This window comes from Hemibagrus wyckioides, linkage group LG12, assembly GCF_019097595.1.
Source record: "Hemibagrus wyckioides isolate EC202008001 linkage group LG12, SWU_Hwy_1.0, whole genome shotgun sequence".
NCBI lineage: Eukaryota > Metazoa > Chordata > Actinopteri > Siluriformes > Bagridae > Hemibagrus > Hemibagrus wyckioides.
In genome coordinates this window covers 4,208,342-4,216,007 of record NC_080721.1, presented here as the reverse complement: position 1 = coordinate 4,216,007, position 7,666 = coordinate 4,208,342, and positions in this window count along the sequence as shown.

Below are 7,666 nucleotides of genomic sequence, written 5' to 3'. Positions count from 1 at the left end.
TGATCATCATTGATCAAGTCCAATAGATCCCCACTTGTAAACATTGGTGTGTGTCTCAAGTGTAGCAAAGTATTAATAACATTGATTTCCCTTCATTTATCTTGGTATTTGGATATATTTAGCTTGAGGCATTTTTCAGCTGCCTCGTTCCTCTCTGGTTTCCACAGAAGCAACTTTCTACAGAATAAATACAAAGGCAATTATTATTTTTTTTTAGAATGATATATTCTGAATGGCTTTTCATGCACACAGAAATGCCACTGTTCATGGACATGTTTTGTTTATTTTTGCATAGCTCGACTGTGAAGAGTGTTTATCACACATATTTATTTGCATTAAATAAACACCAGTACTTCCACTGTCTTGTGTCTATTTTTCTTACATATTTAATGGAGAGCTTATCGTATCTCATTCACAATTATTGCTAATTTATATTACTTATAAATCATATTTTATAAGTTAGAGTCACAATTTTAAACAAGTGCATAGCACAGAGACATACTTTCCCCTGAAGCTTGTTACAGGGTTTAAACACAGTCAAGTGTCAGAATTAATTGTTTAATAAACTGTTTAATTCTAAAAGGTACAATTGTTCTTCAATGCAAATGATGTAGTGTAGGCTGTTCAATTCTGCTTGAATTATGGGCGTATACACGTCCATATGAGCATTGTACATACAATGTACATAATGAACCCATATTGCACAAATATATAATTACTCTTTTCTTTACACTTTATAAGCTCTGAATACAACTTGCATATAGCTCTTTATGCACATACTGATATAGCCTTATTTATTGATGTACATATTTACTTATTTATCAGCATTTGTTCACTTGCACAATTTCTACTATTTGCACTTCTGGTAGATGCTACACAGCATTTCATTGCTATGTACATGTACTTTGCAATGACAATAAACTTGTATCTATCTATCTATCTATCTATCTATCTATCTATCTATCTATCTATCTATCTATCTATCTATCTATCTATCTATCTATCTATCTATAAGCACGCTAATGCTGTATATTTTTTATTGACAATTGAAACTAAGGTTAAATTAATAGCAGTATCCAACTAAAGTACATGCAGATTTTGGTAAATATTATCTCTGTTGAGAGTATGACTTGTGCACAGACAGACACACTGAATAAATAATGGATTGCTGTATTGGAAACATTCAAGCTCATCCAGGATTTAAACCCAGGACCTCTTGCACCCAAAGAGGGAGTCATACCTCTGGACTCTAGACCAACAGACCAGCTACAGCAGCAAAAAAAAGCTTCAATTTGATTGGCTTTCACTGAGTGCCAACTATACACACCTTGCCACAGGCTGGCTGGCATGGAAACTGTGGCTGAAGACAGAGAGACAAGCACTCGGTGAGGCAGGAAGCCCCTTAGCATTCCTATACTCAGGCCCAACCTGGAGCTTATGAACTTTGGATTGAGGCCTATTTCCTTATTATGCCCCATTTATTTGCACATTTTGTGGCGATTCAATAACGGAAAAAGAAATGGAAAGTGAAGTGTATAAGGATTTTCCTTGACCAGATCACAAAAAAACAAAGACAAAAAGAAAAACCCCACCGCACATGATGGAGAAGAAGAAGAATCTAGTGCTGTCCTACAGCGGAACACTTCACTTATTCTGACTGAAATTAAGGCTGTTGGTACCCGTTTAGATGGTGTTGAAGGACACATTTTCTGCTCTCACCTCATGAGTCACCGACACTGATACCCGGCTAAATACAGGTGAGCGGCGGACTTCTACACTACAAGACACAGGGAGCACACATAACAACCAAATAGCTAATTTGCAGTCTACCATTGAAAACTTTCCCTGCCACTGAGATCTAGAGAGTGCACAGAGCCCCCCTTTCATCTCAGTCTACGCTGAGTGCACCGCTGAGTAGTGCTACGTTTCCCGGCAATGGAGCCAGTTTTGAGAGCAGCTAGAAAAACGGCAGTAACTCAAAGATGCCACATTAAGCTTCTTCCCAGATTTGCCAGCAGAGGTTGTGTGGAAACTGCAAGCGTTCGGAGTGGTGGGCGAAATTAGTGGTGGACCGTGGTGTTTACCGAGTTTTCATGTATCCATCTAGACTCTGCTGTTTACATAACAGAAAGATCATTTTATTTGATAGTGTGGAATCAGCCACCAACTTTCTGGACTGTTCAGCCAAGTTCTCTGTTCCACTTTCTGTAGTCTTTAGGATTATTCCTGGGTAGTTTTTCTTTTTCTAAATAATCCAGTGTGACATAGTGAGTGTATGTAAGTTAAAGAACCATACCACAATGTCTTGTTTAAGATCACTTTATTCATTGATTTCTTTTCATCTTCTTTTTCAGTCACATGGAAGGTGCACATTCCAGTATGACTTATGTTTGTTATTTTGGTGTATTTGTTTTGTAAATAAGAAAAGGTAAATGAAAAGATGATTTTTTTTTATATAATAATGATTCTCTTTGCCTTTCCTTTCCCTCTTTAGCTTCCTAGTAGGAGGGGCTGGCCCATGAACAGGAAGCCATATTTATTCCATCTATAGGAGGGGAGGAGTTTACTCATTGAGAGTGTGGAGAATGTTGTTTGAATGTTATCTTGGATGCATGTTTAAAAATGCTCATTAGCTCTCATGATGGGAAATAGAGTTTATTTAAAATGATGTTAATGTCAATGTTTGAATGATGTTAAAGATCATTTAATAGTTGAAGCTAATTAGACTTTAACTGATATAGTGTCGTCATTGGGCCGTTTGAATTTAAGGGGCGGGGATAACACTAAGGGTTGGTTTTTTTTTTTGGACTAGTGGCCAACATTTTGTTTGGACAGCGGAGAGTGTAAGTCTTTTGTGTGAGTTCTTACCTTGTTTTGTTTGTCTACATTTTTGTTTTTTCCCTTTTTTTGTTGTTTGGAACTGCATTAGATGGCCCCTGTTCCATTGTTAGGTGCATGCCCTGAACAGACAATTAAAGCAACCTCTAGAGGCTTCAGAGTTTTGTGCTTGTTTTGCTGCCTACTATGCCACAGCCAAGATGGCCTTACAACAAATGGTGTCAGAAGTGGGATAAACTGTCTCCTTGGGATAACAACAGGCAGTAGACAAGAACAACTGGAAGAATCAGGATGACTGCTAAAGGGCATGTTGGGCCTCAGCGAATCACCAGAGCTCACCCCGTGCTGTTTCCAGAGGAGGAGGATATGGTGGAAGTTGCTAATGCTGATAATTTGGAATTAGGCGCTGCTGCAGGTGAGGAGGCCATTGCAGAATCATTTCCTCATGTCACGAATATGCAAAATGTGGAGACAGAACCTGTGGTGTGACCCAAGACTGTAAAAGTTAGTACCCCTGATAATGAAGCAGACTATAATGTGCTGGGACAAGATTTTGGGATGGAAATGAGACAATTTATGCAGCAACAGCAAAGAAAGGAAAAATTGTTGTTTGAAGAATTGCTTAATTATAGGCCACCATTCTTCTAAAACCCAGGAGTGAATGGGCATTTGAGGAACAGGCAAGTCAACACACACATCATCCCCTGCCTTCACCAAGGACTTTCTTACAACCATTGGGGAGATTATATTACCTGCACCTTCAGCTCACCCAGTGGACAGTGTACAAGCAACCAGTCAAGCCCAGGCTGTCCCATTTTGATGGTATCATGAACCACAAATTCCTGAATTTGTAGAAGGGGAAGATATAGAGAGTTTCTTTATTCACTTTGCACGCATTGCAAGAACCTGGGGGTGGCCAGTGGACAAGAGGGCTGCTCGAGTGGTCACATTGTTGACGGGCAAGGCTCTAGAGGCATATGCTGGGATGGATGAACAGAGAGCTGGTGACTATGATGACATCAAGGCGGCAGTATTGGCCAAGTATAATGTGATGGAGGAGACTTATCGTCAGCACTTCAGAAGCCTTATAGTATCAGAGTCGGGAGTGAGAGACCAGTGGTGTTAAGCAGAAAACTCTTTGAGAGAGATGGTATTCAACTGTTGAAATAGAAGCCCTTGTTATTAAATGGGCAGTGGATTCTCTCTGATATTATCTACTTGGAAGCAAATTCACCTTGCAAACTGACCATCGAGCATTGATGCAATCCATGCAGGATAATAACTCTAGAATACTGCACTGGTGCCTGGCTCTGCAACCATATAAGTTTACTATTGAGCATTGTCCAGGTAAGAAAAATCTTATTGCAGATTGCCTATCTCGTTTTCCTGACTAATACCATCCAGAGGGGGTAAAAGTGAGAAATGTGACACAGTGAGTGTATATAAGTTAAAGAACCATACCACAATGCCTTTTTTAAAGATCACTTTATTCAATGATTTATCTTCTTTTTCAGTCACATGGAAGGTGCACATTCCAGTATGACTTATGTTTATTTTGGTGTTTTTGTTTTGTAAATAAGAAAAGGTGAATGGAAAGATGATTTTTTTTTTTGATAATAATGATTCTCTTTGCCTTTCCTTTCCCTCTGGAGTTTCCTAGTAGGAGGGGCCGGCTCAGGAAGTCATATTTATTCCATCCATAGGAAGGGAGGAGTTTACTCACTGAGAGTATGGAGAATGTTTGAATGTTGTCTTGGATGCATGTTTAAAAATGCTCATTAGCTCTCATGATGGGAGATAGAGTTTGTGAATGTTTGAATGATGTTAAAGATGATTTAATAGTTGAAGCTATTAAATGTTGAAGTTGAATTTAAGGGGTGGGGACAACACTGAGTGTTTTTTTTTGTTGTTGTTTTTAAGACTAGTGGTCGGCATTTTTCTTGGTAAGGGGAGAAAGAGTGTAAGTCTTGTGTGAGTTCTTCCCTTATTTTGTTTGTTTGTATTTTGTTTTTTCCATTTTTTGTTGTTTGGAACTGCCTTGGATGTTCCATTGTTTGGTGCATGCACTGAACAGACGAGTAAAATAACCTCTAGAGGCTTCAGAGTTTTGTGCTTGTTTTGCTGCCTACTTTGCCACAGCCAAGATGGCCTTAAGTTTTTCTTCTTCTTTTTCTTCTTTGTACTGAACCCAAACATGTATAAATGGCTTTTTCAAGGTAATGCAGAGTTATTTGGTGGAATTTGTGTTTGTAAGGACATGGCCTTTTGGCTGTATATTTTGTGACTGTTATGCCAGACCTGCACAAAGGTTTGTTCTTGTCAATTGCCATTCATATATACTACTAGTCAAAAGTCTGGACACACCTTCTAATTCCATGGTCTTTCCTGATGTTTATTTCTTTCTACATTGCGAAGCAATGCTGAAGGCGGCCAAATACACAATAATGTCCTTTGAACAGTTGATATTGAGATGTCTGCTACTTATGCCCTGTAAAGCCTTCATAACGGCTCTAATCTGAGGTGCTGTTAATTGGTGATTTCTGAGGCTGGTAACTCTAAATGAACTTCTCCTCTGCAGCAGAGGTCAGTTTTGGTCTTGCTTTACTGGGATGGTCTTCATGTGAACCAGTTTCATCATGGTGCTTGATGGGTTTTGCAAATGCACTTGACGATACTGTTGCAAGAACTATTCCAGAACACCTGACCTTTGTGTCTTAAAATAACAACTGACTGTTGTTTTTTGTTGTCATTACATATGGATTACTTAAGTCTGTGTGTTTTCATAGTTTTGAAATCTCCAGTATTGTTCTAGAATGTAGAAAATAAATCCCTAAACAAAAAACATTGAATTAAAAGGTGTGTCCAAACTTTTGACTGGTAGTGTACTTATCCACTCTTTATATTTAATTCATATTTTATATCTATTCATATATATATTAGTATTATAAGAATGGACTTATATATGGAGTTTTGAGGCGATCTTCTCTGACTACTGTGTTTCTGGTTGGTTAGTGGAGGTGTTGGTGGAAGGTGTGTGAACTGTCCCCCTACAGCATTTAAGTACTTTGTACTGCACTGATATGTCCAACCTGACAAGGATTGACATGGAACGTGACGAGCATGGGCAATGTAGTAAAAAGAAGAAAAATGTTAACATTCTTGAAGAAGGAAAAGGTAACTATTGCACTCTTACAGGAGACGCATCTATCAGATATGGAACATTTACAGCTCAAAAGTGATTGGATTGTTAAGGTATATTTTAGTTCATTTTCACCAAATAAACAGGGAGTGGCCATTTTGTTGTTTTCCTTTTATTTTAGAACAGACTGCACAGGACCCTGAATGTCAATTTATTCTCATTACTGGTCACATTTTGGGTAAACCATTAACTTGAATGTGTATGCCCCAAATGAGGACAGCCTTTATATCAATTTCAATATAACAAAGATGGTCCTATTGTATAATCATCAGTCTAATGGTCTGGGGATTATGGCTGGGGATTTCAACTGGTCATGGGCGACAGGTTGGACAAGTCAACTAAAAAATTCGAACAGACTCTCTTCACAAACTTTTAAAAATGTGTTATGCTTCAGGTTTGGTGGATATATGGAGGGAACTACATCCAGCTGTTAAAGACTATACTTTCTACTCTTCTCCCCATAATTCCTATTCCAGATTGGACTATTTATTCTTGCCTTCCAGGTACATTAACTGCATAAGATCCTGTAAAATTGGTCCAGTTTAACTGAATTTTTAACCTTCCATCATCAATTTTCCATTGCCTTATTGGAAATTTAATGGTTCTCTCCTTAATGACAAATTTTTCTGCCAGTTCCTTAAAGAAAAAAAAATATCCCCGTACTGGCAGGATAATGAATGTTGTCCAGTAAATAGTGCCACCAAATGGAATGCAGCTAAGGCCAATTTAAGAGGCCACATTATCTCTTTTACTACCTGGAATAAAAAACAAAAGTTGAAGAACAGGAAAAAATTGGAAGAGATCAAGAGCTTCATAAAACTTACCTACACAAACCAACTGGAATCTTTTAAACAGTGCCACATCTAAATTGAACTTGGACCACAGAATATGTACAAACATTAATAACGTTTAGTGGGCAAAGGTTTTATTAATATGGGAACAACCGAGGGAAAATTTGATATGATCCAGTAAAAAAGGAATGATTTCTATGAGAATCTGTACACCTCTTTGTCTGCATCCCAAGACCATGCCATTTTTTTTTTTGGATAAGTAGTCCCTACCTTCAATTTCAGAGGAGGACCAGGCCTCTCTTGACAAAAAGAAGAAATTTTTAAGGCTATTCAATCTATGCCTAGTGGTAAGGCACTGGGGTTGGATGATTTTCCTCTGGAATTCTATTAGAAATTTTGGCACAAGCTCTCCCCAGTGTTCATGCCAGTGGTTGACAATGTTTTGGAAGACAGTCTTACTCCAGGCTCTTGGAAGACTGCCTCTATTAGTGTGATCCTCAAAAAAGGAAAGAACCCATTAGATTCTGCCTCATATCGCTTATTCAATTTACTTGTGGCTGAAGACTGAGAGACAAGTACTCAGTGAGGTGGGAAGCCCCTTGGCATTCCTACACTCAGGCCTGATTTAAAAAAAAAAAAAAAACAACAGAGGAGATGCTGTCCACTATACTAAGGAGGAACACTCTGGGCGTGCTTTGAAGGCAGTCAGCAGTTAGGACTAGACACACGCTGGGCCTCCGCCAGGGTAAGCCGACCATGGGAGAAACCACCTCGCTGCTTTGGATTCTAAGCTGCATTTTTATGCACTGGCTCGATTTTACAGTGCTGATGGCCGAGT